We start from the raw sequence: 25,974 nt of genomic DNA, 5'->3' as shown, positions 1-25,974 counted from the left end.
CATCAAGAATAAAGACACGTGCATAGATCACCCAGGAACTGTTTTGAGGGGTGGAAGCTGCGTGGCCGACTCGCCAGAGAATGAGTGAGAAGTACCCTGATAATTTGAATCAGACGGGTTAAGTGGCTGGCGGAAACAACCTGCTTTTGGGCATGAAGTATCAATGGGATAAGAGACCTCTGATCGGCGTTTCGGAACCGGACTGATCGGTAAACTGGCGGAGGTAACTACCTGGCCACTGTGCTGGGTTGTACGGCGAGCATCGTGCTGCTGCGTCTTGAAAAGAAAGTTTGGGTCCAAGTAAGCAAGAGGGTGAGAAAATTTTACTTTCCGGTTTGCTTGACGGATTTTTGATGTTGGCAGAGGATCTAAATCGGAGGAAAGAATGGTTACCTCTACGTCCTCAGCATGACTGCCTTCAGCGTTGTCCTGATAATAATCATTGTCAATGAGATGTACGAAAAATGAACCAAGAGAGTCAAGTTCTACCTCTGGTTCCGGGTTACCCACATCGTCATCAGCTGGTGGATCGGAGGATGCAGTGGTCCTTCTCTTGGCAGGTTTTTTAACAACCTTGGTCTTTGGACGAACTGGCTTGGCCGGTTTATCTTGCGGCTTCGCCGGTTTGTCTTGGGATGGTTTCTTGTTCCAGAACGGATCATCACCCTGTCAGAAAATAATCACACTTTCAGAGAATATTTGGACAGAAGCAACTTCAGATAAAAAGATTATATGATTCTTACAGCTGGTGGTTTGTTGAAGGTGCAGAAAGGGAGTAGTCCGGTTTGGGCACAGACAGCCTCCGGTTCGTTCAGTATCTTTTTTACAGCCTCAGTGACTTCTGCATCTGTAAGCTGAATGTCAATGTGCCGCTGAGCATCCTTCAAACTCCCCGTATACTCACACATCAAACCGGAGCACCGGCTTAAGGGCAGAATACTCCGGCTTATCAAGCAACGAGCAAGATCAACTCCTATCAAACTGTTTGCCATGAAGGCTCTAAGCTTTGATAATTGGGGAGCATAGTTGGCCCTTTCTCTTGCCGTCAACCTCTGGGGAAAAGGATGTGTGTTGCTAAGGCGTTCAGGGCGGTAACCCGGCAGGGGGTTTTCATCAGATGGAGATGTATCCATGCAGTAAAACCAAGTCTGGTTCCACTCTTTGGGGTGACTGTGGAGTTTGGGATGGGGGAAGGTGACTTCCTTCCTTTTCTGAACCGCCATTCCGCCCAGTTCCGTATTGGGTCCATCCGAGAACTCTGTGCGACGGTTTAAGTGAAAGAAATCCCTAAACAGTTCGACTGAAGGTTCCTCTTGCAGATAAACCTCACAAAAGACATGGAAGTGGCAGATGTTGGTTACATAATTGGGACCGATGTCTTGAGGGCGCAGTTGGAAACTAGCCAGTACATCCCGGAAATTTTTTGAACAGGGAGGGCTAAAACCTCGTCCGAGATGATCAGCGAACACGACTACCTCTCCATCCTTGGGTGTAGGAGGATTTTCCGGGCCAGGGACCCTCCAGTGGATGACATCTTTTTTAGCTAAAGCGCTCGTTTTAACAAGATTGTTTAACTGCTCTTCGGTTACTCGAGAGGGAGCCCAATTGCATTCATAGACTTGCTTGGCCATGGCAATGGAAATTTGAAACATGATTATTGCCGGTTTAAGATTTACAGTGGAGAACTACACAACAGCATAAGGATACAAGCATATTGATAAACCGGGATTGGTTATTTGTAAACCGGAGTCTGACAATAGAAACAGTACAATGATGAAAGCATTGGCGGTTCAACAGGGGACTAATGGTATCTACTGGGTCATCATTTTGTATATGAAGTTAAACCGCCCAATCTGGTATTAAAGATGTATAAGTGAAGGGAAAAATAGGTTTCACAAGTTGGCATTATAATTTTGGATCTACCGCATGTCAGAAAATGAAAATATATTCAGACCTAAATATTGGTACCGAAGCAGTTGATGAAGGTTCAGATGGGATTTTCTACTTAAACGAGATGCATGGATGGAAAAGAAGGGCTACGGCTATCGCGGTACAGGATAAATATCAAGGTTTGAATCAAAGAGCTATTGCACAACGATGAATACCGACAAACACCGATGAACACTGAAACCCTAATGACAGATCTATGGCGGAAGGAAAGAAGGCTTATCGATGTTGATGGAAGAGCAGAGAGGCGCCGCGGTTCTCTGGTGCGTTCAGGGTGACGCAGCGGCCGGAGTTGAGGCAGAAGCGAAGGTCGACGGTGGCGGTGGAGCTCCAAAGGTCGGGCAGCGCAAGGAAGAGGACGAGGTGAAGAGATACGGGGGGAATGGAAAGACCCCCTGGCCCTATTTATAAGGGCAGAAAGATAAGCGTCCGGCGCGAAAATCAAGGAGCCTAAATTTTGGATATAAGGCGGAGCTGTCGCCTCGATTGTCGGAGGCTCGTTAATGACAGGTGACGTCACGGCGGTTTACCATGATCCTAGAAGATGATGTGACGGCGGTTTACAAGATTGTGTGAAGATGTTGAAGAAGAAATTTCCTGAAGTATTGAGGATTGACATGAACCAGTTCAAATCAATCTGGGGCCTAATGTTGGGGATATTACCACTGAGCGTAAACCGGCCAGGAGAGGCCGGGTTAACCCCATAAGTAGTTCATCTGTATCTGAAGTCCATGAAGACAGACGATGACGCTTCATGAAGGCCCAGGGCCCATAGCCGGTTTTAGGCATGTAGACATAAACCGGCATTGATATGTAAACTTGTGTTTTAAGATAGAAGTAGTAGAGACCGAGCCGGACACGATTATGAGCCGGCCTCGGGATTCTGTAAACCGGCGGGCGTCAACCCATGTATATAAGGGGACGACCCGGCGGTGGTTCAGGGACAACAGACAACAACTCGAGACTTAGGCAAAGCGTATTCGCTCCCTGGTCATCGAAACCCCATCAATTCCATCACAACAAGACGTAGGCTTTTACCTTCATCGTAAGGGGCCGAACTAGTATAAACTCTCTTGCATCCCTTGTCCGCTTTAACCCCTTTAAGCTAACCCGTAGCAATGGCTCCACGACTAAGTCCTTTCTCTAGGACATCTGCCGTGACAAAACCACGACAGCGGCGGCTTACGGTTGCTACTTAATTCCTTATGTATTGCACCGACGATACTGATGAAACACAAGTTGAAACTTCGGTTGATCCGGCAACTTGCAGCAACAACCGATCGTGACCCTAATTTTTCCTTAAACTTTAAACCTCACAGATCGTAAATCTGAACTGATAAACTCAAAGCACATGCAGATCCTTCAAAACCAGCTCTTCTTCATCCAGAAACTTGCAACTTCTCGATCCCTAGAGAGATCCCACCAAGAACTCATCACCACCGTGCTTCAGGCCCCATGGTGAGCGCCAACTATCATGGTATTGTCATGGCAGATGTCCTAGTGTGATGACTTAGTCGTGAGGCCAACGCGTCTATGTGGTAGCTTGAGAGGGGTTGAACGGAATCGAGAGACGCAACACACAAGACAAGGATTTTGACAGCTTCGGGCCCTGGGAAACATCATCCGGTAATAGCCCTACATGTTGTTTGAGGCTAGGTCTCATTATTATCACGAGGGAGTCGCCGGTAAACCGGCTCTTTTTGTCTAGCCCTAGAGATTGTTTCTTCTTTCTTGCTTGTCCCTCTTTGGGGAGCCCTGCCCCTCTTTATATATGTTGAAGGGGCGGTTTACATGACTAGTCCTAGTTGGATTAGGATTACTCTATTACAAGTGGAGTCCTAGTCTTGCTTCCTTTGTAGGAGAATATTCCTTATGTCTTCCTCTTAAACCGGCCCACCATTAACATGAACCGACCTTCTGGGCCTTGGGCCTTGTCATCCGTCTGACCCGCCCGCCGGGTCACCAGTGAGTCATAATGACTAGGCGGGTTGCTTGTAAACCGCCACGTCAGGGCGGGTCGCCAGTGAATCGCGAAGTGTAAGCAGGGTCTCAAATAAACCGCCAAGTCCAGCCGGGTTATACTTCCAGTCGGTTTACGCCGTGGGGTATATCCCCAACACCGCTGCCCTGCCCCTACGTAGTTCGCCGCGATGGGAAAGGACAAGACGGCGGCCCTAGAGCACGCGAAGAAGGCGACGGCAGCAGCGAAGGGCAAGAAGATGAGTCGGGGGGTCATCGTCGAGATCCGGTCTGCCGCCTGGCTGGATCCAGGGGGACTAGATTCGGTCCACGATCCAGAAGGAGGATCTGGAGGATCTGGCCAGCGAAGGCTTGATCGCCCACGGTTCATGGAGGCTGCCGGGGAAAGAGATCAAACCCCAACTGCAAGAGGGTGAGTGCGTTCTGCTCGCCACCCACGTCGACCGGGGTTTCACTCTGCCTCCCCATCCTTTCTTCCGGGGTTTCCTGAACTTCTTTGGTGCCCAACTTCACCACTTTTCTCCCAACACAATCACACTCCTTGCCGCGTATGTTTCCCTGTGCGAAAACTTCTTGGGCTGTCGACCGCACTGGGGTTTGTTCAAGCACATTTTTACTTGCCGCTCTCAAACTATGAAGAAGGCAAATCCGTGTGACATAAAGACGCGCGTGATCCAAATGTGCGGGGGTCTAGGGATTCAGCCGAGGGGTAGGAGTACTATTCCTACCATGACGCTTCCAGACTCAGTTAGGGGATGGCAGTCGACCTGGTTCTACTACCAAGACGTCCCAACTACGGGTCAGTCGACCGGCCTCCCTCCTTTCTCCATGGATCGAGTCCACCAAACTTCTTCGCTTATCGTGACTCCAGCAGAGAAAGGATATGTGTCCATGTTAGTCGACCGAGTGGTGTATCTGGTTCGTGATGGTGTGACTAGCATGGACTTACTGGAAGTGTATCTCAATAGGCGCATTCAGCCCCTTCAAGCCCGCGACCACCCGATGTGGATGTATTCGAGCCCCAACGACACCGCCCGGGTCGACCCAAAGGAAGTTTCTGAGGAGACGGTGGAGCAATGGTTGCGGAGCATCACTGGTAATAAAGACAACCCCAGAGGGTCCAGTAGAGTCGCTCCATTCAGTGCTGATAACGAGCCAGAAAAGGTCTGACTCTTATAACCGAGTGCATCTTTACTCCAATTTGCGACTGCCCTTGAATCTGATTGGTGCCTGTCCAACTTCTTGTCTTGCATATTTGTACTAAGATGTACACGATGCTGAATGGGGAACAATTCCAGGAGGGAGCTGAGAGCGAAGGCGAGAGTGCCGACTGGAAATCTGACGATGAAAGCGACGATGACGATGATGACTCGAGCAGCGGTGAGGGAGTCGACTCACCGCCTCATTCCGAAAGACGTTCCAAGCAGACGCAAGACCCAGCTGGTGGACGCGGCAAAGTGGTTGCGTCGAGCGCACAGGTGTTGAAGCGCACTCGGACATCCACTCCTGAGCCGACGGAGAAGGCCCCGAAGCAGCCCAAGGTTGCGCCTACAAAGACTCGAAAGGCCCTGCCAAAGATCAAAGTGGACGTCCCCGTTGCCTCTGCGTAAGTATTTTAATTTATCTCTTTGCTTTTGTGTCGTTTGGAAACTTCTGTACTTCAGTCGACTCATCCTCTTGCTTAACCGAGTGAGTTATGAAACTTTCAGTGCTGCTACCTCTGCGACCTCTACGGACGCTTACAAGGACCGAGATGATGATGAGACTGAAGACGCGGCCACTTCCAAAGTGGGTACAACTCTGAAACCTTGCTCATACTTGGTCGCTCGAACTGTCGGTCGACTGACCCTAACGGTCGAGTCTTTTGCAGCGCCTCAAAATGTCATTGAGCTTCCGGATGATGATGAAGATATGTCCCAGAAGACCACGGAAGGAAGATCAGAACTTCGGGCAGGAGGGCGCCTGCCAGCAAGGTACCTCAGTCGACGCCAGCGCCAGAGCCAGTGATTCGGCAATCTGGAGACCCAGTTCGAGCTTCTGTTTCTTTCGGTGTTCCTGTGTCGACTGATCGTCCCTCGGCATCGACCGCCCAAGTCCCTGCTCCGTCTGTGCAACTCCATGCTTCGGATCCTGCACCACTCTTCGTCACTCATCGTGTCCCAGAGGACCAGGTGAGTGCTGCCAAGGAAGCTATACGCCAGGCGAGCCTTATGATGGAGCAGATGAAGGTGGTGCGTGAGGCCAGACAAGCTGCTTATGATGCTAGCTCAGCTCTCCAGACCAATGTCCAGGTTAGTTGAATTCCGACTGATCTTTATCTTGACGCTTGTTCTATTAGGATATGATACCCGTAAACCTTTAATGTGCATCTATTGTCAGTCTGCATCTTGCATTTGTACTCCACCTGGGTGCTTTAACTTTTGCTGAGCAGTTTTTTTACTTGAGTCGACTAGGCCACGTCGAGTGTATCTTTGAACTAGTGGGGGCACGCAGAGTGCACCCACTGGGTGTAGTGCCCGAGACCACCATCAAATGTTTGATTCGGCGGGGGTCTTGATCAAAATGTCTCTTTATAGTTCTTCCACTCAATCAAGACAGGTCGTGTCGACTAGAATCCGGACTAGTGGGGGCACGCTGAGTGCACCCACTGGGTGTAGTCCCCGAGACCGCAGTCGACTGCGGGCAGTCGGCTGTGGTATGAGAATAACTATCACCCTTTTTTTCTCGACTGGACGGACCATGTCGATTGAGCAGTCGAACCAGTGGGGGCACGCTAAGTGCACCCACTGGGTGTAGTCCCCGAGACTACTGTTGAATGTTTGATTCGGCAGTAGTCTTAGAACTCTTTTTGATGTAATGAGTTGAACTTGTATTTGATCGCTCGGAAGCAACCAATCTTTCTTCCTGGCTACTGACTGCAGAAATCTTGTGAGCTCGGGGCCCAGTTTGTTGACTTGGAGAAGAAACAGGTCCAGCTCAATCTCGACCTGGAGTTGGCCAAGGAGAACTTGCAGAAGGCTAAGGATGAAACTGCTGGTATGGCAAGTAAAAAAGCTTGTCGACTGACACTCTTGTCATCTTTTCCTTCCTCCTTCTAATCCGAGTATTATTTATTTTAGCAAAAATGAAAAAGGCTCTGGAAAAGAAGGGCCTTGATCTTGCAGCGGCACAGAAAACGGCGCAAGAGAAATCAGCACTTGCCGGCAAGAAGCTGGCTTCAGTCAGGAAGTTAGAAGAAGATAACGCCAAGATGAAGACTGCTCTTGACGAAGCCAACAAGCAAGTGACACGGTTGAAGAAGGACAAGGGGGCTCTGACTGACAAAGTTGAAGATCTCACTCGGAAGAGGAATGAGCTAGAGGTTTGTCTGGGAGGACTCGCCAAGCTGTTCCTTATTCTTGAAGGTACTTTTCCTTGCCCGACTGATATGCTATTGTTGACTCGTCATACAATTGTCGACTCATCATTTCTCTATGTGTGCAGAATTCTGTCAAAACTTTGAGGAAGAGACTGGGAGAATTCAAACGAGCTTGGACACCATCAACTCCCCTGTTAAGGATGAAGCTACCATGAACGTGCTCCGACTGGAATCTTGCCTTACCAGTGCCATGGACTATCTCGCATGACTGAAGGTGGCGGTGTCGCGGATTGACACGGCACTCTTGCCAAGGGAGACATTCCAAAATGACCTCGAGTCTCTGATGACTCGACTCAACGAGATTCCCGGTCGAGTGCAGGAATGGAAGAAGTCATCTGCCCGATGCGGTGCTGATGTGGCTCTTTCTCTGGTTCACGTCCATTGCAAAGAGGCCAAGGAAGAGAAGCTAGTAGCGTTCAAGGTTGCCAACACTAAGAAGCTTCACTTCCAGTCCTTCATGGAGACCTTCATCGAAGCAGCCACCCGCATTGCAGACGGAATCGATCTGGACGAGTTCGTCGAGCCTGCCAGCCCTCCTCCTGCGGAGTGAACAAACTTTATGCCTTGATTAAATTTTCCTTGGAATTCCGAGTGATTTTGTAACGTTAAACTCCTTCGGGCCTGATGCCCGAGCACTTTTATCTGCGGTTCTGAACCTTGCGAGATTTATTCTAAACTTGGTTTTCTTTGAGTATGCTTGTCTTTGTCTTTGCTGCTTTTGACTCCCTTGGCTCCGAGTGAAGCTTGACTCTTCACTCGGAATACACATTGTATTTGTGACGTAGCTCTAACGAGAGGGTTGTGGGCATGAACACTACGTGCTGCACATGACCTGCACTTCATCGTCCTTGCGGATCAGGATGGAGCGTACATTGTACTTGTGATGCGGCTCTGTCGAGAGGATCATGGGCAAGAGCACCAGGTGCTGCACATGACCTACACCTCGTCGTCCTTGCGGATCGAGATGGAGCGTACATTGTACTTGTGACGCAGCTCCGTCGAGAGGGTCATGGGCAAGAGCACTAGGTGCTGCACACGACCTGCACCTCGTTGTCCTTGCGCACCAGGATGGAGCGTATATTGTATTTGTGACTCGGCCACTCGGAGTGGTTTTTAACTTAGGCGAGTACGGGGTCGCAGCTAAGCCCCTGAGTGGGAGGGTTGCTCTCCACTCGAAAGATTTTAGGCGAGTACGGGACTGCAGCTAAGCCCCCGAGCGAGAGGACTGCTCTTCACTCGGTAGGATTTTTTAAACTTAGGCGAGTACGGGACTGCAGCTAAGCCCCCGAGCGAGAGGACTGCTCTTCACTCGGTAGGATTTTTGGAACTTAGGCGAGTATGGGACTACAGCTAAGCCCCCGAGCGAGAGGACTGCTCTTCACCCGGTAGGATTTTTGAAACTTAGGCGAGTACGGGACTGCAGCTAAGTCCCCGAGCGAGAGGAGTGTTCTTCACTCGGTAGGATTTTTGAAACTTAGGCGAGTACAGGACTGCAGCTAAACCCCCGAGCGAGAGGAGTGCTCTTCACTCGGTAGGATTTTTGAAACTTAGGCGAGTACGGGACTGCAACTAAGCCCCCGAGCGAGAGGACTGCTCTTCACTCGGTAGGATTTTTTAACTTAGGCGAATCGGGTTCGCAGCTAAGCCCCCGAGTGGGAGGATTGTTCTCCACTCGGAGGATTTTTTAACTTAGGCGAGTACAGGTTCGCAGCTAAGCCCCCGAGTGGGAGGATTTTTAAAACTTAGGCGAATCGAGTTCGCAGCTAAGCCCCCGAGTGGGAGGATTGCTCCCCACTCGGAATGTTTTTGAAACTTAGGCGAACCGGGTTCGTGGCTAAGCCACCCACTAGGGGATTTGAACACATATGTTTGGAACATTTGTTAAGATACTGCAAAACTCTTGTCTTTGATAAGCAAACTGAATGATTCTTATTACAACTCGTCGACTTGAGCTTTTAGGTATACAAACGGCGGAGAAGATCCGCATTCCACGAGCGTGGCTCGTCTACTTTCTTGGCTACATTGTAAAGGTGATAAGCTCCATTGTGGAGCACCTTCGTGATGATGAAGGGACCTTCCCAGGCCGGAGCAAGCTTGTGAGGCCTTTTCTGATGCACTCGAAGCACAAGATCTCCTTCTTGGAACGCTCGACCTCTGACATTACGGGCATGGAATCGACGCAAGTCTTGCTGATAGATGGTCGACCTGATCAGAGCCATCTCACATTCTTCCTCTAATAGATCAACTTCGTCTTGGCGTGCTTGTTCAGCTTCAGCTTCTGAGAAAAGTTCCACTCGGGGAGCGTTGTGCAATAAATCGCTCGGAAGCACAGCTTCAGCGCCATACACCAGGAAGAAAGGGGTTCGGTCAGTCAACCAATTCGGAGTTGTTCTCAGTCCCCATAAGACAGATGGCAATTCAGTCACCCAAGCTCCAGCAGCATGCTTGAGATCGCGCATCAGTCGGGGTTTCAATCCTTGTAGTATTAAACCATTTGCCCTTTTTGCCTACCCATTCGACTGCGGATGTGCAACAGATGCGTAGTCGACCCGAGTTCCTTGGGAAGTGCAGAATGCTTTGAACTCATCAGAATCAAAGTTGGAGCCATCATCCGTGATAATACTGTGAGGAACTCCATATCTGAAAATTAGCTCTCTAATGAAACCGATGGCGGTGCTTGAATCTAGATTATTCATAGGCTTGGCTTCGATCCACTTAGTGAACTTGTCGACTGCTCCAAGCAAATGAGTGAAACCACTTCTGCCGGTCTTGAAGGGTCCAACCATATCCAACCCCCAAACAGCAAACGGCCAGACAAGTGGAATAGTCTTCAAGGCAGATGCAGGCTTGTGGGACATGTTTGAGTAGAACTGACAGCCTTTGCACTTTTCGAATATATCTTTCGCCATCTCATTTGCTCATGGCCAGTAGAATCCCACTCGGTATGCTTTTGCTACGATGGTCCGAGAGGACGCATGGTGACCACACGTCCCCGAGTGGATATCATTGAGAATCATTCGACCTTCTCCTGGTGCAATGCATCGCTGAGCAACTCCAGTAACACTCTCTCTGTAGAGCTGCCCACCTATCACGGTAAAGGCTTTGGATCGACAGAAAATCTACCGGGCCTCATCTTCATCCTCCGGAAGTTCCTTCCTGAGCAGAGATGCAATATATGGCACCGTCCAATCGGGGGTGATGACCAAAACTTCCATGATTAGGTCGACCACGGCTGGGATCTCAATATTAGTCGCATCAGTAGAAACTTTGGATTGTGGGGGCTCTCCGTGAAGGGATCTTCTTGAACTGACAGGGTGTGGAGATGCTCCAAGAACACATTGCTGGGAATAGGCTCCCGTTTGGAACCTATCTTTGCCAGGTCATCAGCTGCTTGATTCTTGATTCAGGGTATGTGGTGGAGCTCTAACCCCTCAAACTTCGTTTCCAACTTTCTCACTGCATTGCAATAGCCAGTCATAGCCGGGCTCCTGATGTCCCACTCCTTCATCACTTGATTGACCACTAAATCTGAGTCGCCGTAAACCATCAGGCGACGGACGCCGAGTGAAATGGCCATACGCAACCCGTACATAAGTGCCTCATATTCAGCTTCATTGTTGGAGGAATCAAAGTGAATCTGGAGAACATAACTGAGTTTGTCGCCTCGTGGGGATACCAGGACTACGCCAGCACCAGAAAAATTCAGCATCTTGGACCCATCAAAGAGCATAGTCCAATGTTCCGAGTGAATCTGAGTCGGTTGTTGCTACTCAATCCACTCGGAGAGGAAATCTGCTATTGCTTGGGACTTGATTGCTTTCTTTGCCTCAAACTTGATATCCAACGGAAGGAGTTTAATCGCCCAATTTGCCACTCGACCAGTTGCATCTCTGTTGTTATGAATTTCTGACAGTGGAGTGTCACTGACGACTGAAACCGAGTGATCTGAAAAGTAGTGTGCAACTTTCTTTGTGGTCAAATAAATTCCATAAACAAGCTTCTGATAATGCGGATATCTCTGCTTGGACGGAGTCAAGACTTCAGAAATATAGTACACTGGGCGTTGAACTTTGTAGGCTTTGCCTTGTTCTTCCCGGTCGACCGTGAGCACTGTGCTGACAACCTGTCCAGTGGCTGCTATATATAGTAGTAGAGGCTCTTTGCTGACTGGGGCAGCAAGCACCGGCTGGGTGGAAAGCAGGGCTTTGAGCTTTACAAACGCTGCTTCAGCTTCAGGAGTCCACTCAAACTTGTCAGACTTCTTCATCAGTCGGTAAAGAGGCAATGCCTTTTCACTGAGACGAGAGATGAATCGACTCAAAGAAGCCAAACAACCAGTAAGCTTCTGAACATCGTGCACACGCACAGGGCATTTAATTCGGAGGATTGCACCAACCTTCTCTGGGTTTGCATCGATCCCTCGTTTGGAAACGAGGAAACTGAGTAACTTTCCACCTGGGACTACAAATGGGCACTTCGACGCATTAAGCTTGATATCATATCTTCTTAGGTTGGCAAAGGTTTCAGCAAGGTCAGTCAGCAGGTCGGAACCTTTGCGAGACTTGACCACGATGTCATCCATGTATGCTTCCACGTTCCGACTGATCTGAGGGAGCAAGCACTTCTGAATCATGCGCATGAATGTAGCGCCAGCATTCTTGAGACCAAAAGGCATGGTAACATAGCAAAAACACCCGAATGGAGTGATGAAAGCTGTTTTTATTTCATCGGGTCAATACAGTCGAATCTGATGGTACCCGGAATAAGCGTCCAAAAAGGACAAACGCTCACATCCCGCGGTCGAGTCGACGATTTGATTGATGCGGGGTAGAGGGAAGTGATCTTTCGGGCATGCCCGATTGATATGCTTGAAGTCGATGCACATACGAAGTGAATCATCTTTCTTAGGGACCATGACAACATTGGAGAGCCACTCGGAGTGGTATATCTCGCGGATGAACTCAGGTGCCAGAAGTCGAGCCACCTCTTCGCCAATTGCCTTTCTCTTCTCCACGGCGGACCGGCGGAGATACTCTTTGACGGGTTTTACTTTCGGGTCGACTCGCAAACGGTGCTCAGCCAATTCCCTGGGTACACCTGGCATATTAGACGGCTTCCATGCAAAGATGTCCCAGTTCTCACGGAGGAACTGGATGAGCTTCTTCCTATTTGCTGTCGAGTGTGTTGAGTCGGAGCAGCATTGGGGTCGGTCGGGTGAATGTGAACTTGCTTTGTTTCCCCGAATGACTGAAATGCGGACTCTGAAGCAGGCTTCTTCGCGCGCAACAAATCACTCGGATCTGCATTTTTCTGGTACTCTTGCATCTCTATTGCTTCCATCTATTCATCGGCAATCTTTGAGCCCTTCTGGAGGCACTCTTCTGCTCTCTGCCAATTCCCAGTCACTGTGATCACACTTCTGGGACCAGGCATCTTCAACTTGAGGTATACGTAACATGGTCGAGCCATGAAACGAGCATATGTAGGTTTGCCCAAAATGGCGTGATAGGCACTGTGAAAGTCCACAGCTTCGAATGTCAACTTTTCCTTGCGGTAATTCTTGGAATCACCAAAAACCACATCAAGGGCGATCTGGCCGAGTGAATCAGCCTTCTTCCCCGGAGTGACTCCATGGAAACGCATGTTGCTCTCACTGAGTTTCAACATCAGGATGGCCATCCCTCTAAGGGTGTCGGCGTACAATGTTCAAGCCACTGCCACCGTCCATCAAGACCTTGGTCAGTCGAGTGCCCCCAACGACTGGGTCGACCACCAGCGCTTGCCGCCCAGGGGTAGCAACGTGCGCTGGGTGATCGGACTTGCCGAATGTAATGGGAGTCCTTGACCACTTCAGACATGTCGTTGTTGCCGGAGCAACCATGTTCACTTCTCTGTTAATGACTTTCAGTCGACTTTTGCTCTCAACGTCAGCAAAAAACACTAAAGTGGCATTTACATTGGGGTAACCATCATCCTCCTCTTTGTCTTCATCCTTATCAGATTCCTTGTCTTTCTCACTGGGCTGACCCTCTCGGAAGCTCTGAATTAGGAGTCGACACTGTCGAGTGGTATGCTTGGGATAAATCAGGTTTCCCTCCTCATCTTTCTTGGTGTCTATATGACACGGCAAATCTAGCACATCATTTCCTGCTTGATCTTTTACCTACTTTGGGATCCATGGCCTCTTAGGCTTCCCTTTGAATTTTCCTTGGGTCACAACTACGGCCTCTCCTGGACCTGCTGGCTTGGCTTTGCGCTTCTGCTTCCGACTGGAATTACCTCCTCTGGTGTCTAGGGCGACTGGTTTGTTCTTGCCACTTCGGAGTCGGTCTTCTTCTTCGCCGTTAGCATACGGAGTGGCTATTTCCATCATTCGAGCCAGAGTCATATCCCCTGTCCGACCGAATTTCAGGTTAAGCTCTCTGTACCGAACACCTTCCTTGAAGGCGCAAACAGCCTGGTGCTGAGACACATTTTCCACTGTGTGATGCAAAGTGGTCCACCTCTGGATGTAATCCCTCAAAGTTCCATTCGGTTTCTGCACACAATGTTGCAACTCAGCCAGCCCTGCAGGCTATTTGCAAGTGCCCTCGGATGTCCTGACAAACACTCGGGCCAACTCTTCCCAACTGAATATACTACCGGGGGCCAATTGATTCAACCAAGCTCTGGCCGAACCCTCTAACATCAGGGGTAGATGTTTCATGGCTACATCGTCATTGCCGCCACCAATCTGCACAGCCACTCGATAATCTTCCAGCCAAGTGTCAGGCTTCGACTCACCGGTGAACTTGCTCACTCCCGTTGCCAACCTAAAGTTGGGAGGGATCTCAGCAGCTCTGATGGCTCCGCTGAAGCATTCAGGTCCGGAGACATGTACTCTGCTGCCAGTCAGACGATCTCTGTCCAGCCCTTCTCTGTGTGCTCGGTTTCTGTCGACCAGACCTTGTACAAAAATAGACCTCGCATCAAACCCAGGCTCTCTTGGGTCGACTGGAACCCTCCGCTCATCGCTATATGGGCGCCTGTCATCATACTGCCGGGGCATGTACGACCCGCCCCTCGGAGGGGGCGTAGGCACTCGACGGTGATCATCACGGCTGAGTCGATGATCAAACTGCTCATGATTCCGACCCAGGTACTGCTCCTGGCGGTGCCCACGTCCCTCACGCCGTAGAGGTGATCTCGGGCTGTGAGCCGACTGGACTGTGTCTGCCACCACGCACCTGCTGTGGATCCTGTTACGAGACTGAGAAACGGCTGTGTTATGCTCCCCTGCTGCCCAGAGCAGTGCTCAGATCTGCATCAAACCTCTTCCAGCCTCTGATTGGCACGGCTGAATCGACTCTGCTATACGGGCTGCAGCTGTAAGATTCGGAATCGGAGTGCGGTATACCTGAGGTTCAGGTGGGAACAAGTGTCGCTGTCGTCGACTGGATTCAGGGATCTGTCGTGGAGCACGCTCGTCGAGTGAATTCTGAAGGTTCTCCAGCCGCGCGTGCTCAGCCGAAGTGGCCAGGCGCGCAGCCTCCAAGGACCGAGCCTCGGAGGTCTCTCCGACGATGGGAGTGTGGAGTGCCTCCACGTTGCGACGGTGCAGCTCTTCCCTCTGCTGCGAAGTGACGGCTTCAGGACGATATTCCTCATGAACATGCGATGGATCGCCACCACCATCGCCGTCGTTGCTGCGAAGGAAACCAGGCGGGCTGCACGGCGTGTCGACCATCTGGACTTCTGCCGCAGGATCGCTCCAGTCGCACTCGGATAGGGTCTCGACAAAGCCAGTCGACAGGTCGAATAGCCCATAGAGAGATACGTCGGGCTTGAGTGCCGCGACTTGAGGGGTGGCCGACTGACGAGCCACCGCATGCTTTACCCACCGCTGAAGCCACGATCGACCAGATCGCTTGCGACGAAGAGCAGCGGGGAGTGAAGACGCTGCGGGAGCCAATCGATACTGAGTCGACGGCTACCGCAGAAGGACGCCGCGGACGCATGCGCGAAATTGTGTCGCCCCGCGGACGGGGAGCGTCTCGACGTCGAGGGGGGCCTCCTGGAACCAGGCGGAGTCGTCGGCGATGAAAACAAGCGCACCGAGACAGATCTCGCGGCCCTCAGCCAAACCGCCGCCGGAAACCATGATGATGGAGATCGGGAAAATCGCAACCTCACCAGAAGTCGCTAAGACACCTGCCCCACGGTGGGCGCCAACTGTCGTGGGAGTAAGTCTGACAGTAGAATACGGGGTACATAGGAGGAGGCAAGATCCTAGCTACGGTGAGATTGTGCACGCAAGGTTTACGAGTTCAGGCCTATAACGCCCCGGATCCGATGCGCCAGGTGTCTTCTAGTATTCGACGTTGTTGCCATGTCATTTGCTTGCGTGTTGCATTTTTCCATGTCATCATCCGCATTTCATCTGCATGTTTTTTCAAAACTTGCATCCATTCGGGTTCCGCCAGTTGTTTCTGTTGTCCGTTCTGAGCCCAACCACACTCGCACGCGCCCGTTGCCCCTCTCAGGCCTCGTTTCGTGAGTGGCATAAAAATGTTCTCGGAATGGGTTGAAAGTTGGCGTGCGGTCTTATTATAGTGTAGGTAGACCGCCTCTCAAGTTTCGTCACATTCGGAGCTCGTTTGATAGCCCAATCGTTAAACTTGTAGCGGTACCGTTGCCGGTACCTTCGTCGGACGTTTTCGGTCTCCGGAGACTGTTGCCGGGCCTCTCTCTTTTCTCTCCTACAGCTCTTGGCCCCTTCTACACAGTCCACCTGCAGCCCACCTAGACCTGCCTAACCCCCCTCGCGATCGGATCCGTCGGATCACGATCGGAGGCTCTGAATCGGCCTCAAACCCCCTCTTCTAGCCCCTCTTCCTATATAAAGGCCTCCTCCCTTCCTATTCTGGTCAAAAACCCTAGTCCTAGCCCTCCACGCAGCTCCAGCCGCCGCCACCCTCGTTTTCAGCGCCGGTCCTCTCCCCCGCCGCCACTTGGCGCCGCCAAGCAGGGTCCGCCGCCACCTGCGCCGCCGCTCCTGGCCACCCAGGCGCTGCCACGTTGCCCCGGAGCTCTCCCACCTCCCGCAGCCCGTCGAGGCCTGGTTCCAGCCCTCCCGGGCCCAAGCGCCGCCGCAGACCGCAACCGGGCCCGAGCCGCGCTCGCCCCTGCGCCCGAGCGCTCCGCTCGATCTGAATCGGGGGGGAGCCCGATCCTGAGCTCCCCGTCGCCCCGCTGTCCCGTCGACTTCGCCTGACTCCGCGTCCAGGAGCCACGCCGGCGACCTCCAAGGCCAGCCGCCACCCCTGCTCCTCTCCTCCCCCCGATGTGCTCTCTCTCCCATCTAATCTCTCTGTCTCTCTTGTCCTACAGAGAGCCACCATGGGAGGCGAGCTCCAAGTCCAGCCGCCGCCTCACCAGAGCGCCTCCAACCCCGCCTTGCCCGGATCCGGCAAGCCCGCGCCACCGCGGACCCATTCCCGGCCGTCCCGAGCCCCGCCGGAGTCCCTGCTCGCCGCCCGCTGCCATTCCTCTTCTTCAACCCCCAACCTGGATCTCCCCCGTCGAGGTCCAGATTTTCTATAAGTCCCTTAATTCTTGCATTCTGGTGTCTTGTTCATCATGCCATAACTTCATGTGGGCTACTCCGTTTCATGCATACAATATATCAAAATGTTCATCATGAGATGCTCTACATTTCATTCCACTGTACCATGCTTGTTTGAGTCATCTTGATGCCCTAATCTTTGTTGCAAGAGTGCTATATGATGTTAACCTGCTGAAACTGTTATAACTTGCTGTTTTGTCTTTTTCTTTGCATTTTGTGTGTGCATCCTATGAGCTTGATGTCTACATGAGTTTTGAGCTACATCATTCCGTCTTTACAGGGGTTCTTGTCTTGTAGTTTTGTGATCTATGTGGTGACTAGCACAAGCATGCAAACTAGCCTCCGTGATGTTGCTGATTTCTGTGACTTAGTCATTTCTGCTAAGTCTGAGTCTGTTACATTTTGTTGCTATGTTGCCATGTTGCTACCATGCGTTCTATGCATAATATGGAAATGTTCACTAAGGATGTTTTGTTATAAATGTTATGCTCTATCCATCCGTTTCCTTGTTTGAAATTATAGCCTGCTTTAGCTTGTTGTAATCTTGCTCTCAAATTGCTAAATAATGTTGCTGTCAGCCTTTTAACATTAAGTTCAGTTTTGCCATGTGTTTTGCTAGTGTTCCATGGACCCTATGATTATTCTATTGCCATGTTTAGCTTCACGAACATTTCTTCTTACTGTTGGTTACCTTTTCATGCCATGAAATTCTTTGTGATGAGTGATTTGAGCTCGCAAAGATGCCTTCATAATTCTGTTTATGCCATGCTCAGTTTTTCTACTAAGACTGAATCTGTTCATAAAACTTGCTATGTTTACATGGGTGCCATCATATCTTCTGTGCCTTTTTGGCTCGTGATCAGTAAGGGACTTTTGTTTTATGAAATTAGTAGATTCATGCCATGCCTTTGGTTGCTATGATATGTTCCTGTAGCATGTTGTTTGATAGCTCTAAACTTTGTAACCTGATGTTATTTCTGCCATGTCCTGGAATTCTGCTAAGTCTGTAAAACTGTTATTATTGGCAATATTCACTACTAGAAATCCACATTTTACCTAGAGTCAACCTCTTTACCTAGAGCTCATTAGCTAACTCAAGGGATAGAAAAGAAATGAACAGGACCCTCTAGGGAAACATGTCTTTCCAGCCAAAAAAAATTAGAAACTAAACTTTCTAGGGTGGTGCCACGTACATACCATCGAAGCCAAAAAGACCGAAGAGAAGCCCTCGATGTGGCTACGTAGATTGCCTCCCGCGCTCCTTTATCGACACTGCGCGCCAATTATTTCCCCTCGCACAAGTTGGGCCCACTGATCAGTGAGAAAACGAAGGGAAAAAGGGCGCATAGAGGATTTTTTTTGGCTAGGTCCCTCCTTCACGCTTCACCCAAACCCCAAGCGCCGCGCTGCCAGACTAAAAAATCCCCTCTCTCACGAATCTTCTATCCCCGCCCGCCCCGCGCTGCCGCGACCTGCTCCGCCCCGTGCCGCCGCGACCTGCTTCGCCCCGCGCCGCCACGCTCCGCTGCGCCCCGGCCCGCCCCCCTCCATCGCGCCCCTTCTTCCCCCTGTACTGCACCGGTGACAGTCGCGACGGGCGTGGTGGCAATGGCCACGCCGGCCGGGGTGACGGCGTCGTGCCACCCGTGGTGACCGCATCCGCGACGCCCTTAACTCTGCTGACCGCGTCGCCCTTTGAATGTGGAGACGGTGCTGCACCCGCTGATTGGATGAGCACCCGATCTGCTCTGTTGTACGCAGCCACTTCTGTCCAAAAGGTTGTCTCTATCTCTCTTCCCCTCTAGTTTAGAAAGATGTTTGATTGCAGGCTTAGATAGTTGTACTTGTGTATTTCTAGCAAAATTCTGAAACTGTTGTTTTCGTTTTAGCATCCGAAGGAAGCAGTAGGTGGTGCACTATTCAGTACATGTGGACGCTGTTCAGTATCTTCTCCAGCAGGTGGGGTTTTAAGTTTAAACACCTTGGTTAAAAGGTGTATGGAAGGTCATAGGAATAAAAGAAATTTCTAGAAAAAGAAGAAATAGAAGAACTGATTGATATGGAGATGCACGAACACATGAATGAGCCATTCAACCATGTAAATTGTGGTCAGAATGCAGACACTAAACACAGTGAACAGGAAATGTTTCATGTAGTTTATCTGTTGAATTTGTTCATAGCTACTGCAATTGCATGAATGACAAAAACAATAGCTTCATTGATTACTATATATGCTCGTGTTAACAGTGGTCAGATTACTGCATTTTATGATTGTTGTAGTTATGTAGACAAAATTGCGTGTGCATTTTACCATTATTGTTTAGTTATCCATATGAAAGCTAGTAGCCGCAATTGTTGGGCTTTTCCACCCGAGTCTCTGTTTTATGTTATGAATAAATGGAAGTCCTCTAACATTCTTCATTGGTTTTCTACATTTTTTCAGAAACAAACAAGTGTCGGGTGTTGTTTGCTTGAAGAAAAGTTCCCTGCTCGTGGCATCAAAGCAACAGAGAAGAAAGGCATTGCTAAATCAAGTAGGTATTATGATTTCTTCTTTCCATGAAAACTATGTTGATTAATGCATTGTTCACTTGTATGATGTCGGAATGTGGGGTTATTTTTTGTTGCTGATGAGTGGTTTTCAATATTAGTGTGTATGATGCATTCATTTTTTGTTGGGATGCGAGTCGTGACCGTAGCAATTCATTTTTATTTCAGATTTAAGTACAAAACCAAACCATGTCTTTGGATGCTCAACGTAGCTGGATGTATAGTGGGTGGAAGGATAATGGAAGGCATTCTGATGAGTGGATACGCAATACAAATGCTTTTGTGAACCATGTTTTTGAGGGTGTCCATAGTGCCAAGTTTGCAGTTTCTTGTCCTTGCTCAAAATGTTGCAATGGTAGTAGAAGAACAAAACAATTGATGACCTCTCATCTTTGTCATTGGGGTTTCATGCCCAACTACTTTAGATGGACTGCACATGGGGAGCATCATGTTCATGTAGATAGAGTGGAGTCTGTCAACACTGATTGCTTAGAGGACATGTTGTGTGACTTTGGGGATGCAATGCATGTTGATAATGTAGACGAGGAGCCAACACCAGATGCCAAAGCTTTTTATGCCATGTTGTCACCTGTTAGAGACCCACTCCATGAGTTCACCCAAACCTCACGCTTTGCTACTGTTACACGCTTGATGGGAATTAAGTCACAATACAATTTGTCAGGGGACTGCATAAATAGTTTACTGAAACTTTGGCAAGATACACTCCCACAAGGCAATAAAATGCCATCAAGCTTGTATGAGTGCAAGTGTATCTTAGCTGGTTTGAAAATGCCACTCTTGAAAATAGATGCATGTGTTAACCATTGCATGATATACTATAAGGATAGAGAGAGAAAACTAAAGTGTGATTTCTGTTGTGAAGCAAGATATAAGGTAGTTAACAATGACTGCCCAAATAAGAAGCGTAAACCCATCCCACGTAAGGTTCTGCGATACCTTCCATTTCTACCAAGATTGCAAAGGCTGTTCATGCAGCCTGAATTTGCTAAGCACATGAGATGGCACATGGAAGGCAACCGAGAAAATCCAGGAATGATGGTGCACCCAGCTGATAGTGAATCATGGAAATCTTTCAATGTGGATGGGTTTGCAAGTGATCCACGCAACGTTAAGCTAGTCAAGTCCTTTGATGGCTTCAACCCTTTGAATTTCGGGTTAACACAATACTCTTGTTGGCCTGTGTTTCTTGCTCCTTTGAACCTGCCACCTGCTCTTTGCTTGAAAACACAAAATATCTTTCTTAGCATGGTGATCCCTGGACCAAAGAGTCCTGGCAAGAACTTAAATTTGTACATGGTGCCTTTATTTGATGAGTTGAAAGAGGCGTGGGCGGGTGTACCAACTTATGATAGTTTCCTTAAGCAGAATTTCAATATGAGGGTAACCTTGCATACAACTGTCCATGACCGCCCTGCATTTGGTATGGTTGCTGGATGGTCTACCCATGGTGGGCTGGCTTGTTACGAGTCTGGGGCAGATCCACAAACAATTTGGCTGGATAATGAGCACAAATGGAGTTGGTTTGATAGCCACAGGCGATTTCTGCGGGCCGACCATGTATTTAGGACCCAGAGTGATGCCTTTTTAAAAGATACAGTAGTGAAGGATATTGCTCCACGTAGGTTAACAGGGGATGAAGTTTTTGCTTACATGAATGAAGTTAAGGACAACAATTTTGAAGGTTATGGAGTAACACACAATTGGACACACATTCCTAAGCTGTGGGAATTGCCATACTTCCCAAAGCTTTTGCTTCCTCATAATATAGATGTTATGCACACCGAAAAAATATTGCAGAAGCAATATTCAATATTGTCCTTGACATTCCTAACAAGACAAAAGACAATGCCAAAGCCCGCCTTGACCAAGCTGTACTGTGTAGCAGAACTGATTTCAACCTTCAAGAAAAGCCCAATGATAAATGGGAAAAGCCTAGAGGACCATATTGCTTGAAGAGGAACCAAATAAGAGAGGTCCTGTTGTGGTTTCTTCAGCTCAAATTTCCAGATGGATATGTGGCCAACATGAAGCGAGGTGTTAACTTAGAGCAACTTAAGATATATGGGCTCAAAAGTCATGACTACCATATATTTATGGAGCGGTTGTTGCCTGTCATGCTGCGGGGGTATGTAGATAATGATGTGTGGGAGGCTTTGGCTGAGCTAAGTTATTTCTTTAGGCTGCTTTGCGCAAAAGAAATAGATCCTAACCAAATGGATAAATTGGAGGAAAACATTCCTGTCCTAATTTGTAAATTGGAGAAAATTTTCCCACCGGGGTTCTTTGATTCAATGGAACATCTAATGATACACCTCCCTTATCAAGCAAAAGTAGGAGGGCATGTTAAGTATCGTTGGATGTATACTTATGAAAGGTATGTTTTGTTCTTCATGCATTCTGTCCATATGGTAGTAGTATTTCCTATTTGGACATTAATTTGTTACATGGCAATGTAGGTTAATAAAAAAGCTTAGAGCAAAAGTTAGTAACAAAGCACGTGTGGAGGCTTCAATTGTTGAGGCATTTCTTGTTGAGGAGATTTCAAACTTTAGTTCTTTGTACCTTCCTGATGATGTGCCTAGCTCAAGAAATCGCCCCCAACGTTATGCACAATCTAGCACTACCAACACAAGTACTCTTAGTTTGTTTGGAGACAAGGGATGGAAAATTGGTAGAGGGGAACCTAGGATCTTATCACATGAAGAGTACAAGACAGCCATGATTTTTATCTTACTAAACATGCCTGAAATGGATGATATTGTGAAGTAAGTTCTCTAAATTAGCATTTCTAGTACAATCATGTACAATTAAAAAATTTGGTGCTGATGGTTTACACAAAATATGTAGAAAATTTGAACTTGACCAATGGAGGCGTCCTCGACAACCAAGTACAAAAGAACTTGATAAACTTAGGCGAGATGGTGCTGGTTCAGGAAAACCAAACTTGTTGGATTGGTTCAAAACTTTGGTAAAACACCTATACATACTAGCAAATAAAGCGCCCTACGATTTTCTATGCCTAATAACTCTATATACATATATTGTCTTCTAGCAGTGCATAAAGGATGCATCTATTAATAAAGAATTACGCGATCTTTCGCGAGGTTGTAGCATGAGAGTAAAATCATATGACATGTATGAAGTTAATGGGTTCAAATTTCGATCAGAGAAATATGAAAACCACAGAGAAGGGGACCTTTCATCTAGAAATACCGGTGTTCTTGCTCTTGGAATAGATGATGCAACCAATGAGGAGCTTGAATACTATGGTGTTATTAAGGACATTATAGAACTTAAATTTGATGGTGATGAGGACTTCAGTCTTGTGATGTTTGATTGTCACTGGTTTCATCCAACCAAAGGAGTGAGACATTTGAACAGATTTGGCTTAGTTGAAGTAGCACCTGCTTCAACCAATCCAGCCAATGAGCGTTTTGCTATTGCCAGCCAAGTGAGCTTAGTCTATTATGTTCCATATGCTTGCACTTCCTTTGCAAGTCTTCTTGATTGGCAAGTTGCTTACAGAGTACCACCTCTAGGCAGTCTAGAAACTCCCACAGATGATGACTACACAACAGCAACACCCACTAATGCAGATGTGTTCCAAGAGAATAGTTTAGATGCCAATGATTTCATTGTACAAGTAGGATCACAATTTGACAACTTCACAGTACGTGGTTCAGATGAGGTGGTTGATCCAACCGAATTGTCACATATTAGCAACCGACATGATTTGGGTGGTGAACGGATTCAGGAACAAGTTATCGAGGATGAAGACTATGATGAAGTGATCATTGAGGAAATTGAAGAAGATGATGATGATTTCTAGCCCATTTTCTATTTATTATCATTGTTTGTAATTTGGGTGGTTGAAGACTTGGCAAGAAACACTTATCTATTTGCTATTCTTATGTTTATCATGATTGTCTTGTTGGTTGTAAACTGTTCTTTGCTATCTTTATCTTATTTGTTTCAAGAATCACACATTACAGGATGACAATTGGAAGAAAAGCATCTCAACTTGCTGTAGCGATCAAACCAGCGCCTGCTGCTCGAGACACTACTGCTGCTGATGGCACTTATGATGGGTACATAAGAGGAGTTTCAGATCTTCCTACTGCTAGTCCAAATAATGAAAATCGTCCAATCATTCGACCTATTGGCAAGACGTAAGTCTTATTATTTAGTATAAGTACTTTCTTGTTCTGCAATATGTTTTCCTTTTCTAATACTTGTTTGTTGTATTTACAACTTCCTTCTTTGTAGGCATTGGAAGGACATTCCTGTTGTTCGAAAGGGCAGAAGACCATCAAGTGTATTGACATGCAATCTGAAAAGTAACCATCCCGGTATTCTGGATTATGATGGTGCGAAGGTGGTTGCAACGGAGTGGGAGCATTATCATGCGGTGAAGGACACGAATGGTCATTCTGTTGCAGACAAAATTGAAGATGCTTTTTGGGTATTAACTATTTAAATTGCTCTCTTTTGTTGACCAAGGTAATTTTCTCTTATTTATATTAAACCATCTATCAATTCTCATTGTAGCTAAGGTACAAGTATGAAGATGCATACTCAGAGAAGGCAAAGCAACATGTTCGAAGATGTTGCAAGGCACTTTTGCCAAGTATATTTTACTATGCAAGAATCCAAGCCATAATTGATCATTTTTGAAAAATGAGAACACTAACATGAATGACAAGCTTGCTGGGCAATACTATTTGGATAGAGCTCAGTATTTGGTGCAAAGGCAAGGTTGGTTAGGAAAAGAAGCTTGGGTTGTTGTAGTTGATGAGTGGTGCAGTGAAGAGTGGATTGCAAAATCAAAGAAATACCGTGTCAATCGTTGCAGCTCAAAGTTCAAGCCTCACAAGGGTGGTTCCAACTCGATGACTACTATAAGTCAAAAAATGGTTATCAACTAAACTTAGTAGTTTCCTTTATTATCTCTTATCATATGAAGAATTATAGATATCTTACATGTCTTGAATCTTGTGTAATGCAATCCGAACAAACCGGCGAAGATGTTAACCAGATTCAGGCTTGGGTGCATACACATAGAGGATTGGACAAGAGCAAACCTTTAATTCTCAACACACCAGAAGCAACTAAATGTTTGGTATGTGTTTTTTAGCAATACCATGGAATAATGCCAATATATATACTTTTCTCAAACCAAACACATCCTTATGAAGTCTGGTCTGAATTTAGTGTTTTTGCATGTCAACTTGTTTGTCCAATTTGTATGTCAATTTGTCTGCCCACTTGTGAAATTGTGTAATAGGAGCTTTACACAATTATTTGAAATTCCTAAACATTTGTGTACCTTTGTTTTCTTCTTGAGTAGGCACTTTACACAGAAAAGGCTAAAGAGTTAAATGGAGAGGACTATGATATCCTGAAAAATGATGTTAGTTCTAAGCCACTTTATGATTGCTCTAATGGGAAGCCACATGGTACATGGTCTCTCTTTAATGGCATTGTCAATGACATCGAGGTCATTTCTGAGGTGAGAGCTACTGGTACATCTTCAGCAGCCTTGAAGCGTCGTCGAGCTGAAGAAATTTAAGATGTGCGTCAAAAGGAGTCCGAGAAGACTCGAAAAGCAGAGGCTTATGCCAACAATGTCTTGTCATGGGGTGTTGGCATGTACGAGCACTGCAATGAGATACAAAAGTTTCTTCAGGTGCTGGTTATACATTCCATGTTTATCAATTAATTTGCTAGCATTTGAAAGTAACCACTATGTGAATTTTCTTTTTTTGCAGACTTTGGCAACTAAGCAAGGAGTGCCTATTGGAGAAATACCACCGCCGCCGGTTCCACCTCCTTTTCGTTCGCTTTCTCCTCCTGGATCTCCGCAACGATGTACCATCCAAGTATGTAATCATCCATCTCAAGCAAACACACACACACACACACATTAATACATTTAAAGCATGATAAGGGTTACTTCTAAAACCTGGCTCTTCTTTTGCAGATTCTAGAAAATAGCGAAGAATCGCCAGCTTTGTGTGCTCAAAAAGAAACAAATCCTAGCTCTAATAATGTATGTATTTCTCAAACTGATCTCAAATGATACAAATAGTAATGGTCTGTTCGTTGTGACCTTCCAGGGTTAAATAACTTAGTAAGAGGGGTATATTGAACAATGCATGCTTGCCTTCTTTCCTTTTCAGAAGAGAATGTTAGAGTTGTTTGTAGTATAATTTCTTGATTGGGATAAAACACGAATGCAATGCACCATAGGGTGCTTCAAACATAGTAGTACATATTGTTGTTTCTGTGTGCAAATAATAGTTTCACATGGCTATTGTTGGTAGTAAATGTTTATCCTTCCTTCAGTATAGTCTTTGGTCTCATTTATTTGTACCAAAACAACCAGTGAACTGATTAAGAACGATGCAGCGTGTGTAGTTGCATTACTTATGTGTGTATGGATAAGTTGAGAGAT

General features: G+C 47.5%; 1 long non-coding RNA gene across 1 annotated transcript; it reads left to right on the top strand.

Moving 5' to 3' along the window:
• Positions 1–22,636: 22,636 nt before the first annotated feature.
• Positions 22,637–24,428, top strand: LOC141039253 (uncharacterized). The gene is made up of 3 exons (XR_012200177.1): positions 22,637–23,689; positions 23,787–23,982; positions 24,069–24,428. It is a non-coding gene; the product is annotated as an uncharacterized lncRNA (long non-coding RNA).
• The last annotated feature ends 1,546 nt before the right edge of the window (positions 24,429–25,974 follow it).

This window comes from Aegilops tauschii, chromosome 1 (genome assembly GCF_002575655.3).
Source record: "Aegilops tauschii subsp. strangulata cultivar AL8/78 chromosome 1, Aet v6.0, whole genome shotgun sequence".
In the NCBI taxonomy this organism is placed as follows: domain Eukaryota; kingdom Viridiplantae; phylum Streptophyta; class Magnoliopsida; order Poales; family Poaceae; genus Aegilops; species Aegilops tauschii.
Note: the sequence above shows the minus strand (reverse complement) of the source record. Positions and strands in the feature narration are given on the sequence as shown.